The sequence below is a fragment of the Cryptomeria japonica genome, chromosome 1 (assembly GCF_030272615.1).
Source record: "Cryptomeria japonica chromosome 1, Sugi_1.0, whole genome shotgun sequence".
Taxonomy (NCBI): Eukaryota; Viridiplantae; Streptophyta; class Pinopsida; order Cupressales; family Cupressaceae; genus Cryptomeria; species Cryptomeria japonica.
This window is the reverse complement of record NC_081405.1, coordinates 499,151,518-499,165,683: the sequence shown is the minus strand read 5'-3', so window position 1 is coordinate 499,165,683 and position 14,166 is coordinate 499,151,518. Positions and strand designations below refer to the sequence as shown.

The window sequence follows — 14,166 nt, the reverse complement described above, 5'->3', positions numbered from 1 at the left end:
AATTCGCTCCATTTCATTGATTCATGAAGTATACTTGTAAAGTTCGCTCCAAATGTCTCAAACATGAAATTTGTTCCAACTCGTCAAGTCATGAAGTTCGTTTGTGAATGCTTGAACATGAAGTAAGTGATTCCAAATTTTCTTCATCTTGTTATCTTCCATTTCGCTCGTGAAGCTTTGAGTGCAAAATTTGCTCCATTTTCCTCATTCATGAAGTTCACTCCAAAAGGTGAACTCATGAAGTAGGAAATTCGCTCCAAGATGGCAACTCATGAAGTTGGAAATTCGCTCCAAGATGACAACTCATGGAGTTGGAAATTCGCTCCAAGAAGGCAACTCATGAAGTTGGAAATTCGCTACAAGATGGCAACTCATGAAGTTGGAAAATCACTCCAAGATGGCAACTCATGAACTTGGGAAATTTCGGTCCAAGAAGGCAACTCATGAAGTTGGAAAATTTCGCTCCAAGAAGGCAATTCATGAAGTTGGAAAATTTCGCTCCAGGAAGGCAACTCATGAAGTGCATTTGAAATCCGCTCTAAGGGGTGTGCACATGATGTCTTATTTCAATCCCTTTGCTTGCTAAGCTTGCTTGTCTTTTCCAAACATAAAGCTCGCTTCAAAAGGTGAAGTCATGAATTTTGCTCCAAAACATGAAGTCATGAAGATCGCTCCAGACTTGCAAGTCATGAAGTTCGCTCCAAGGCAGCAAGTCATGAAGTTCGCTTGATAAACCCAACTCATGAAGTATGAAACTCGCTCTAGAATGCAAAGTCATGAAGTTCGCTCCAAACTTGCAACTCATGAAGTTTGAAATTCGCTCCAAAATGCGAAGTCATGAAGTTCGCTCCAAGGTGGCAATTCATGAAGTTTGCTTCAATACCCCAACTCATGAAGTAGGAAATTCGCTTCAAATGTTGAACTCATGAAGCTCGCTCTTGAGTGTTTGATCATGAAGTAGGCGCTTTTTGAATTTCCTTCATTATTTTATTTTCAACATGAAGAAGTTCGCTCCAACTCTCTCAAGCATGAAGTTACCTCCAAAACTTGAACTCATGAAGTTCGCTCCAATTCGTGAAGTCATGAAGTTCGCCCCAAGGGAGCAAGTCATGAAGTTCGTTTTGTGTAAAATTCGCTCCAATCCTCTCAAGCATGAAGTTCGCTCCAAACCTTGAGTTCATGAAGTTTGAAGGTGAAATTCACTCCTGAGGCTTTGAAGATGAAGTTCGCTCCTGAGGTTAAGCTCATGAAGTGGATTTCAAACCAAGACCAAACTCTCCCTTGCTTGCTTTTACTTGCATTCTTAACTCCAATATATGATGGCTTGTTCAAGATGAGATCTTATAGTGAATTTTCGCTCTGTGGCAGAAGTGCAAGAAATTCACCACAAGGAGTGTTCATGAAGTGAAGTTCGTTCCTTTAAGAGGAGCACTTGAAGTGACCTTCAAACTAGCAATTCTTCCTTACTCATGATTGAACTTTTGATAGCTGGACCTTCCAAACTTACTTACTTCACACTCATGCAAGACTATCTACTTGACTCCTAGCCACCCAACCTTATACTCCCCTTCAAATACAAAGGCTAAAAGCTAAGGACCCTAATGCTACCTAGAAGGCAGAAAAAAGTGGGGGTCCCCATTTGCAATGGGGCAATGTGTGAATACCTCACAACAAGCTCCTATGTGCCTAACCTTTCACCAAGGGTTAGCACCTAATGTGTGTTAACACACATCTTGATTACTGCAATAATTGCTATTAGTACACCTTTTCTTGGTTGTATTTGTTGATGTGTTTTTATGCACTATGCAACACAAAATAAAATACTAAGTATTCTATCCTCCCTTGAACAAAATCTCCTCTTATGCTAAACTTTGTGATCATATGAGGTGACTCCAAGGTTCTGATAGTTAGGTTTTGACTTTATACATGGATAGACTCAGTGATTGTGATGTGATTTGCTGGAATCACAAGGGGGACTTACATTGATACTTGAATGTCTGAATGCTGCTGGAACGTGGAAATTTAGCTGACTTTTAAAAAAATGATATAAGAGATAGGGTTTAGAAGGCTAGTCTAATCCTAGAATGTAAGAAACTATAGATGACTTAGTGAAACTCAACTAGACTTTGCTTTTCCGTGCAAAGCAACAACTCCACAAAGTTTAGTGCGATCATCTAAGGAGAGCGAAATGATGTTCCAATTACTACCGACGACATAGACACCATCAATGCAATGCATATCAATGAGTGAGTAGTAATCGAAGTTAGGCTCATGAAGAGAGTTCAGTTGATCACGCAAGATACTTCACAATGAGTGAGTAGTAATCGAAGTTAGGTTCATGAAGAGAGTTCAGTTGATCACGCAAGATACTTCACAATCAGTGAAATACTAGTATGAACATAAGAATTTCGCCATTAACTATCCATAATAGCTTCCATCCATCTAATCAACATGAAAATAAATGAGAAGTAGAGATCATGCAAATGTCGAATAAACACATGAAATTCACCATATCTTAAATGAAAATAATATGCTTCTTGCAACAAAGTCTTGGCAACAATTTTCTTTTCTCCTACTCTACTCTAGCTGCTATCTAACTATTGACTATTAAATATCAACAATTAACTTTTACAAATGAGAAAATTGAACCTTATATATATAGCTCTTTACAATGAGTGGCTCAGATTGATTCACAATCAATGGCCAAGATTACAAGATGAAAACCCTAATTAGGGTTTGTTACACCCATTACATATCATTTAATGCTTGACCAATGATAAATTTACAAAAAATGACACGTCCTTCCTTGACTGATTGACCAATGAATGACAAGGGTAGGTACATCGAACTTTGTGCCCACATGCGGTAGTTATCTGCCTTGTTGTATGAGTCGGGTGCATTGAATCTAGACACCTTGATTTGGAATGATGTGTGAAGGTGAGCTGGTGATGACGAGGCACCACCTCAGCTTGCTCATCTTGTAACTCATCACGAGAGTTTGATTGTAATTCTTCTTGATTATCTCACTTTTCATTTTCTTGTTTGGGAATTCCGCCTTAGTGTTGCATTTGATGTAGACCTTGTGATGTTTATTCTTGTTCTTTCCTTCTTGCCTCGAATGTATTGATCTTACTCCTTCCATGTTTTGGTGGCTTCCTTTTATTCATTACTTTCACTCTCCTTCATGTCTAAACCCTTGATGCTGATATCATTATCTTAATGAAGGTGTGTAATGTCCCTACTAGCTAGGGATCACTGTCCTGCAAAACAGATTGTTAGAAATACAACAAATATACATATATAACTAATCTAACTTGCAATTTAACCTTAAAATACTTAATTAACACTAATCCCAATTCTTATCTAATAAAAAGGATACGAATGCCATACGAAGATATGTCCTTAGGCGGCTGTGAAGTTTGCCTTCTTGGAACCCATCTTGGTTCCAAGCCATCTAGGAAATCGAAGGTGAATTCGATTCCTGTCTTGGATGTAATTTCTTACACCCAAGCCATCCAAGAAATCAAAGGTTAATTCGATTCCTGCCTTGGATGTAATTTCTTACACCCAAGCCATCCAGCAAATCGAAGGTTAATTCGATTCCTGTCTCGGATGTTATTTCTTACACCCAAGCCATACCAAGGAAGACCATCACATATGATCAATTCCTTGCCTTGGATGATGCATCTCACCATCCAAGTCCATCAGAGAGGACCGGCCAGATCCTTCTCTTCTTGGATGAACCTTGTCAACCAAGCCATAACATATATGCATATAGAAATCCAGTATATACTGCCTACCAGGGATTATCATAATCCCTCCATCAGGCTAAGGGAGTTTCCTCCCTATAGCCCCCATCATACAATCACATTTATATTACATTTTACAATTTATTACTATTTTCCATTCCATAATCTACATTTACATGTTCCTAACTTAACATGTATTCCATAACATATATTCAGGAAACATCCATTATCATATATTCACATTTATTTATTAACGTATATTCGTAACTATTCATTAATATGTATTCATTAACATATATTTTCACATATTCATTAACATATGTTTACACATATTCCTTAACATCTAAAACCATTCATTAATATATATATTAAAATATTCAGTACTTATATTCATTAACATATATATTAAATATGCATTAATTACAATCATATATATTAAATATGCATTAATTTCATTCATTAACATATATATTAAAATATCCATTCATTAATATATATATGTTAAAATATTAATTACTTATATTCATTAACATATACATTAAATAAGCATTAATTATATTTATTAACATATATATAAAAATATTCATTCATTACTTACCTGTTCTTAATCCCGCAGCAGTAGTTGCCAATCTGTAGTTGCCTTTGCTGTTCACAGTTTTTCCCCTTAAACCTTCCGCTGCCTTTTTCCCTCATATATATTTTAATTCATTTATAGATATTATTATTATGTAGAGCAGTGTTCGTAAGATATTATATTAATTATAATTATCACATTATTATCTTTATTTATATTATTATATTCTACCTAAGAACATTATCGGCTTCATTTATTAATCATACATATTAATTGTATCCTTATGCACACCACCAAAACAAGGATGTGACTGCTCGTAACTTAATAATAATTCTGAGATAGTTCGTTCCATGTTCTTTTCTTGTTTTCCCACTTGTGATGTCCCTAATATAATCCTATCCCTATGCACGTATATATTGGTATCCCTTATATTGCATGTTGAGAGTGGCGACTATATGGAGCGAGGCGCCTATTCAAGGAGCTTCTTCCTTTAATAACCAATTTCTTAATAGAGATCGCACCTTATAGTATTGGGTTCCTCTAAGGTAATCACACCTCAATTATTAATTAATCTATGACTAGCTATATATGACAATCCTTTCATGGTGGCGATCTATTAATGATATTATGTTGATCGCTAAGTTGTGTTAATCGATTGTTTTCTATCTTATACTTATTGCTAATTGGAGGCTTCATAGTATATACAATGACCACCGACTTCTATTGCTCGATGGAAACAGGGAATCACTCGAATAGTTATCACGTGGTGCTGGATGTGATAATCTTATGGTCATGCTGCTGTAGACACTCATAGTGTAGGTGAAGGTGATTGAACTGGTTGATTTCAATGTCCTTGAATTGGTTGTCTAACCACGTTCTTGGTAATTGCTAACAATTGGATTCACATCGACCTAAGTATTGAACTCCAAGAATGTTTTCCTTCTTATGCCATATCACGTGTCTTGCTTTAATCGATCCCCTGGTGTCCTTATTGATTACTCGAAACCTTTTGCTGATTGATATATTAGAACTTCGTTAGTTTGTATGCCTTAATTCCTTCGTTCCTTAATCATGGGAATGACATACCTAATCTCTTGTCTTCATCTTATCTTCCATGCTCTTGCTCGGGAGCTTGATAGGACAATTGTGAAGTCTTATGGTATTAATTTGTTAATGGGAAAACAATTCATCACTGAAGAGGTGCAATTAAAATTCTTCAAGAGATTCTGTAAATTATGTTTATAATTTATTATATATAAATTATGTAAATTTTATTTAAATAATAATATTTAATAAATAAATTTTAAATAATCATTTAGTGGTAATTATTTTATTAAATAATAATTATAATTTCTTCATTTAGGGTCTCTCTCTTTCTCTCTGTATATATATAACGATCCAGGAGGGGACATGACAAGTTGAGTCTTTATCTCTCCCTTGCAATGTTGATGAATCTTGGAGTATTGCAAAGTCTTGGACCTTCCTCCATGTGATGAAGGCTTTACCCATGTAGTGTTGCAAGCCTTGAATGGTGTGATCTCCTTGGATACTTGTATCTCTGATGCTTGTTCCTTCATGATGTTAACCTCTATTTTGTGATGATGATCCTATCCTTGCGATGTTATCAACTCCCTCTTGTTCTTCCTAGCGAAGTCCTCTTCTTGTTTCAGCTAATCCTTCATCCTCTTTCCTTAGTTGCTTGCAAAATAACAAGGAAAGCATCAAACATGTCTAATGTATACTGATTTCACCTAATTTTTAAAGTTTTTCTTTTTAAAAAAATCTGATATGCATTCTTGATGGGATGGAGTGGTGTTCTAATTTCTCATGTTTGATTTTCTAATGTTTTAAGGCCTGATTCTGATTTGAGTTTCTGATTTGAATTGTTTCAAGGTCTGATCTTTCACTATTCTGCTCTTGGGTGTGGATTTGGTAATCTACTGGAAGTGATAGCAATCAGATTGGACTTTTAGTCTCCCGCTGGAAGTGCTGGCAAGCAGGTCGGAGATTTTGTGACCAACTGGAAGTCTCCAAATGAGGTCGTGGTTTTAATCTGTTACTGGAAGTGACACATAATAGGTCGGAGTTTTGTGGTCCAACTGGCAGTGGTCACAAGCAGGTCGGAGATTTTGCCATGAAGTGGAAGTCACCTTCAAGAAGGATCATGGATTTAGACCTCAAATGGAAGTGCTTATGAAGTTCGTGGATTTCAAGGGGCATTGACAATACTTGCATAAGGTCCTGTTTTTTGCCCACAACTAGAAGTAACCTCTTCCTTCCATAAGCCCTTTCATCCCTTCATCAATCTCTTGATGATCCTTGAAATCATTCATCTCTCAACCACATAAACATCATCTCCATGTGCTTGGGCGGTATTTTAAGTGCCAATTGGAAGTCTCCAAGAAAGTTCATGGATTCTACCTTCAACTAGAAGTTAGCATAAGCATGTCGTGGATCTTGGAAGCAAGTGGAAGTGCCTTCTAACAGGTTGGAGATTTGATGTCCAAGTGGAAGTGACTTCTAAAGCATGCATATAACTTGTTCTTTTAACATTTCAAGGACTCTCTACTCATTCCTAGCAGATTTCACTCATCTCAAACATCATTAACCCTCGAAACATCAAGCATTTACCTCAAGAAATGTTGATCTTACCAAGTACATGAATCTTTTCAACCTGATTGGACTTTGGACCAGCAACTAGAAGTGACACCAAGTAGGTCGGACTTTTGACCATCCACTAGCAGTGTCAGGGATTTTGGGTGTCACTAATAGTGTTGGGGATTTTGAGTGTCACTGATAGTGTCGAGGATTTGGGTGTTTTGGAAGTGACTTGATTTGCCCCTTTTGCTGCTTCCATCACTTCATCCACTTCAAGGGCTCTCCCTTCATCTCATGAAAGTAATCTCATCTCTATAAGGCTTCTTCATCATTTCTAATGCCCTAACTACCCTCTCTCCAAGCATTCCACTTTGTTAGACTGTTCTCCATAATTAGACTCAATATTCCATCTCTTATTTTCAAAGCCTGTGATGATGATCATTTTAAATCGTTCATTTCAAGGTATTGAAAGCTAAACTGACCTCAATTTCAACTTAGAGAGGGAGATATGACTTGATCACTTCCTGGCAACTTAAGACACTGCACCTCCTCAAGTAAAAGGTTAATAGCTAAAGACACTACTTGACGACTAAACTAAGACAACTAACCTAGAAAGCGGAAAAAAGTGGGGGTCCCCATTTGCAATGGGGCGATGTGTGAAAACGTCACAACATTATCTTTACTGCAAATTTCTTTCTTTCTTTCTTTAGTTTCTTCTTTTTCACCAACAAATTGGGGTCCCAACAATGAAACCAAATGTTGACAATGAAATACAAGTCCAAGGTTTGGATTATTTATGTTAGAGAAATTAACTCCAAGATGATGCAATGAGAAGGAAACTAGAATAGGGTGATAGGTAACACATGCACACTATAAAGGAAACGATTTTATTCATCCATATACAAATTGAACCAGTGTGCTCGGATATTCATATTATATAGTCACTATACAATATAGATTTTGTACCACAGGCATAGATATAAACATCGGATTTGTTTGGTGGTGCTTCTCTTCATATTACATTCATTATATACTCTCCTATTCACTTTGTACTCTGTTCTCCTTACCTCCTCTTATTGTTCTCTCTTAGTTCTCTCCTCGTACATTAGGTTTAGGTTCTAATATAGCCTTTGGCTTTTTATATGTCCTTGTGCCTAGTCATGCTTGAAACAGTACTGCAATGCCTTAGATGTTACTTTTGTGGCCTTGCAGTGTCCATAATTAGGGTTGTCCTGTTCCAATTCCTTATCTGCCAAAATGTGGATTCATCTTCAAAAGGAATTATTCCACAATCTACATTGGAATATCAAACCTCTCCACTATGGTCCCTATGTGATGTCCCCTTATTTGAATTCTTAGGTGTAATGTGGTGAAAATTAGGAATTAGGGTTTCACCAAGTAAATGCACTAAATAACCCAATTAACACAATTACATTGAAAGAGGAGTGAACCAAATAGATCTAGCCTCAATCCAAGTGAGGAAAGGGCTGAGATTCTAATTGGATTCACTGGTTGGAATTAGTTATGCTCTTTCTTAGTTGAATTTAGAATGTAGTTATGAAATTAGGGCAACATGAGAGATATTTGAAGTAACTTGACAAATACGAAATGCTACAGATGTCCCATAGAGCCACAAACTGAGATTTGGGCAAAAGAATAGATTCGGAACTTGTTTTCAGAAGTTCGGCCTAATTTTTTGAGACCAGGTAGCACTAATCCGCCTTGGAACTCCGAATTTTCCGTCATCGAAAGCTGAACCTGTTCGTCACTATTGAAATTACCGAGTACAAATCTTGCATCTATTTCCTGCACACAGAAAGAGAGGGAAAGATGTTGTGGATAGGGGATTGCCTAAGTCAAACCCCGGTTTAGAAATTAACCTTGAATGAAATAATGCAAATACTAAAATAAATGTTAAGGAGATATACCTCAGATCTGCAATTGTTGATGATGATGTAATACTCTTTGAATGTAATCACAAATGTTGAATGTAATGGCATGACAAACACATGAACATCAAAAACCCTAATCACACACACACATGCTTGCATGAAGATTGATGCAATTTTGCTGCATTTTGCTGCACAATGCTTGAATGATGAATTTGCAGCCTTGAATCTCTGAAGATGCTTGATGATGAATGCTTCATGGATGCATGAACAATACGGATGGAGTTTTAGATCTAAAATGAACTGATAGGATGTCTTTATATAGGGTTCTCTAGGTAAATTATTGATTAGGCTGATCTCCAACGGTCATGTCTAGCCATGGGGATCAAATGTCATCGGGGAGATAGAGAACTTGCCCCATTTCAAATTGGGGCCTGTTTAAGATGGACCGGGGCATTTTGGGGTGCCTTGGTCTAGATTAGGGCCCTCCACGCCTTGGTCCTCCCACCAATAGGACCAATACAAAGAGAAATGAGAGAGGGACCCCCAAGATGGGACCCACCAAATGTTGTTCATGACATCTAAGTTGGAGAATAGGGTCAAACCCGACTTGGAGAGGATGGAGATAGGACATGCTAAAGTAGGAGCACAAACACGAGGTGTAAATTGGACTGGTTACAATTTATGACACTACATTAGGAATGAGGGACTATTAACTAACACTTTAATCATAGGTGACTTCTTTCTAAGTAATTAACACAAAACCTTGAAATAGATAATAGTAGATACCACTTATAATAAGAATGATAAGTTATAATCTGCTATATAGATATATCTATTTCTCTAACTTGATGCAATTGATATCTGAAACAATATATGATTTGCAACTATTATTTGGTTACAATGAATATGATATTCAGAATTTGTTGTAATGATACTTATTAATTTGATAAGATGTAATATCTTTGCTATGTCTGATATGACTGTGGGAACTATGCAATGACTGTGTTCTGATCTATACTATGGAGATACCTTTTTGCTGTTTCTGATATAACTATAAACTTATGCTGTTGGTCTTCTCTCTGTCACATATAGTGATGCTGATTAATTGCTGTGTCTGATTATTTCTTTGAACTGTGCAAATAATGGTGCTGTTCCTGATTGTGACTTCTAATCCATGCAACCTGAAAATGCCAAAGGTAGATGCTTGATTTGAGCAGATCCAAATATGGATACAAGTAAATAACAAAACAATATTCGATGATTCATTGAATGTGTTTGAGTCTTCATGTATACTGTTATCTCTTAAACGTCACACCTCTTTTGACAAATTGTGTCTTTCTCATTTGCATCAGTTCATTATACCATTAACACTCTTAGTGATTGCTGGCAAATTTAGTTGATAATTAATCTTCTTTAAAGGTGGCATCTCTTGGTAATTCTGCTTTAAGACTTGATTGCTGTCATTAACCTTGTAATTTGTATCCATCAGTCATGATCATAATCAAATCAGACTTGTACATAAACGATATCTGCTTATCATGATTGCTGCCCAATTAACTCTTAATGTCATGATCATACTTGTGTAGTTAGTCTAATCGATATTTTTGTTTTTTGTTTACAACATAGTTAAGAGGTGTCAACTATAAATGATTTCTTTATACCGTTATGATCAGTGAACATGACTAATCAATCAATGAACATAAAGTTTGTAATCGTTACCGCTTCTTCATCCATTGATTTCTGTTCACTATCACCGTACCATTCATCGATCTTTGTCTTCCATGGTTTAGCGGCACTTATGATTTTAATATACAATGTTTGGTGACTTGCGATCTTGGTATGAGCAGTTAGTAATCTTGCTTGTCATCAATGTTCCATTATCTAGATAGTCAGCTTTTATCAATCTTCACTGTATTTGGGAATATGTAACCTCCATGTGAACTAATTGATTTAATGCTCTTCTTGCTTGATATGTTGATCCTGATCACTTTTGGAAAGGTGATCAGCAATGTCATTAATGGTAGATTCATGATTCATATGTGTAAGATGGTTAATTAGCAAGGTCATCATCATGACAATATAAGCTTAAATGCTTGAAAGCCTTTATGCCTTGATGACCTATGTACCCATTTCTTACTTGTCTTTATCCTTATCATTCTTTGGACAAGAGGATTTCCCCTGTTTTACAAACTATACAACTGTATAACCTACTATTGATACTATTTACACCATTCTTTTCTACTCTTAACTACTCAAACTTTTGTTATCAAGGCTGCCACCTTTGATCACATAATTGTTTATTGCTTCTTAAAATCAGGTTAAAGATGGGGACATTACACCCTACACCATACTATGCAAGCTAGCCAAAACGCTTTTGTTGATGATAACTTGGGTCTGATAACTTGGGTCTGCATCTTATCTTCAACATAGAGTTGTTGAAAGTGAAACCATATTTTCTGTCTTCTAGAGCTAATGCATTCTCAAAAACCAATAGACTTGGACCTTGTTCATGTCAATCTAGCAGTAAAGGAAGCCATTTTAGACATAACGACAAGTAGTACTCGTTTCAGCAATCTTTGACTATTTCGTGTAGTCAATATTGGGCAATATGATGATCATGTCAAATGATACCACTTAGAGCAACTTTGTGGACAGTTTATTGTGCTTAGCCTTAATGCAATAGAGATTACTGCTTCTTAAGAAGGGGCAATTGATTTCAGCGTAGGAATCATACACACTTCTCTTGTTCTACCTCATCACTCAGTTTGTAATCCTCTCTGCTCTCAACATGCACAATGCAGCTACAATGCAACTTTGTGCATAGTAGTTTAGCATACTATCCAATGTTCAATCCTTGTTCCTTCTTGCACAACACTGCTTGCCTACGTATTTGGATGTGCACATGGATGCATATGCCTTCACTTGGATGCACCTAGTTTGGCATCATATGCATCTAACACTTGATGACACTTGCACCATATTTTTTACGAACCATACAGGGTTGAAGTTTCACATCATACCAGTTCAACACCTGACATACTTCTGTCCACATGAAAAGTGTACATATGCTTTTGACTTCGGCTAGCATATTGTTAAAGGCCTAGCTTATAGCCTCTTTGTATAAATAGCTATAGAAGTTCATACGAGCATGATTGCTACATATACAGTACTGTACATATCTTCTTTCATGCAATATTTTTACGTTGTAAAGTCTTTCATTCTTCTTGAATGTGCATCTGCATACTAATCTGATGTGGTTTTTACTTTAATTTGCAGATTTGTCCTCTGATTCTCTTAGGGTTCTGACCAGTAAGGCCATAAAAAGCAGTCATTTTTTTCACACTTACTTTTTGGGTATATATGCAATCTTAATTATTCTTCTTTTTTCCTTCATGAATATATGCCACAATTGAGATTTTTTGGTGGAGACATGGATTAGTAGTGATTCCTTATAGAGAGAATCTCTCACAATGACATTCCTTGATGATGGCATGAGATTAGGAAAGTCATCAGGATGTTATGCAGGAAGTGCAGGCTAGGCAATAAGCATCCATGGAAAGGTTATTTTGTACGTGAATACTTAATCCATTCTTTCTACTTAGTTCCACTTTGTTCCTATGGCTTCTGATATGATTGTTGTTTGTTTGGTGGGTTGTTACTTAAATCTTATAACCTTGTCTGTAATGTCCCCTACTAGGGTCTGGTCTATTTTAACCTATAATTAATCTATTTCAATGCACTTATGACTTAAATAACTTGATTAAGAGCCAAGTATACCTTAACATGAATCAAATCTGTGATATTCTATCTTTCTTTAGTCTATCAAGTACTTGCTAATTTATCATACTAGATAATTAATCTTATTCTGATTCATTTATATATCATTTACATATTTATTAAATACTAGATACATGAATTATTATGTATTACTGCAGAGCAGTTTCTAAAAGATATTATATTAATATCTATTATTATATCAATATTTATATTTATAACCCTTATATTATTCCTTATTCTGATTTGAGTATATAATATATATATATATATATATATATATATATACAGAAATAAGTAAATGGATTAAACAATATTACCAATAATTTATGTGTTAGCTAATAACGTATTATATAAATTATTAATTCTAACACTGCGTAAAATCACTAACTATATTTAGTGGCTGTAAGAGCAGATCTGGTCTGCCACTGTATACAAAATTAAGAATGACTGTCATACATATTACAGTCTATATTAGTATTACTATTAAGTTCTGCATAAAAACATTATCAGACTTTATATATTAAGCACATCACCGTACATACCATCAAGAGCAAGGATGTTTTATCTGAATCAGAGCCTTCTTATAATCTACAGTGAACTTTCGTGTGCCCATTCAAGCAGATTTGTATCTTCTCATAATAACCGATTGTGACTTGTCACAATTACATAAGTCACAATTACATTTTCTTCCTTAATGATAATAATCTCTGGCTTAGTTTATTCGATCTTATTTCTAATCACCACCGAAAAATGAATCATCTCTTTATTTAATATGTGAAGTTTACCTTGGAAGCCGTTTCTCTTTATGACTACGTGACTTTCCAAATAGATGTGTTATTCAAACAATTTGTTTTATTATTAACTAAACTCGGCATCTTAAACTGATTAAATTATCACTTAAAGGTGATGATAATATATTGACTAAATTATCAAAGACCAAATTTATCATTTTATCAAATCGTGGCACTAATGATTATTATCTTGTCTTGTGCGACCTGCTCTATTTGACCTGTTTCAAGATTTGTCTTGTTCAATCTGTCTTTTCTCTCACAGTCTTCCTTACTTGCACATAATGTATTCTTCAAGAATTCATTGTGAGGATTGTGAGAATTAGATTTTATGGATTAAATTTTAAATATATAAATTATGTTTATAATATAAAACATTGAGATGTAATATTATAAGATAGAAACACACTATAAGGTTCATCACATTAATAATAAATATTAATTGGAAAATAATATTTAATAATTTCAAATAATCTTTTGTTGATAATTATCATATTGATTAATAATAATTACTTTATTTAGGATATATAAATATATATAACGATCAAGGAGGGGGACATGACATTGTCCTATTGTTTGGGTGGCTGCATCTCATAAGGGATTGCATTATGTTAACAATGCTATAAATGCTTTTGCCAAAATGTTTTTGTCTCTAAATGTTCTGATTTCTGTGTGTCCATGTGGTTAATGTCTAACAGATTAATATTACAGAACTTCATTCACTGTTATCAAAGAAGACAATGGAAAACGATAGATTTGTAGTAACTATAGATGAAAATCATAATATT

The 14,166-nt window shown here is 35.2% G+C and overlaps 1 protein-coding gene across 1 annotated transcript in view; it reads left to right on the top strand.

The window, feature by feature from the left end:
* Positions 1-14,166, top strand: part of LOC131855899 (uncharacterized) — a 66,452-nt gene that overhangs the window by 45,650 nt on the left and 6,636 nt on the right. The window lies entirely within an intron of this gene.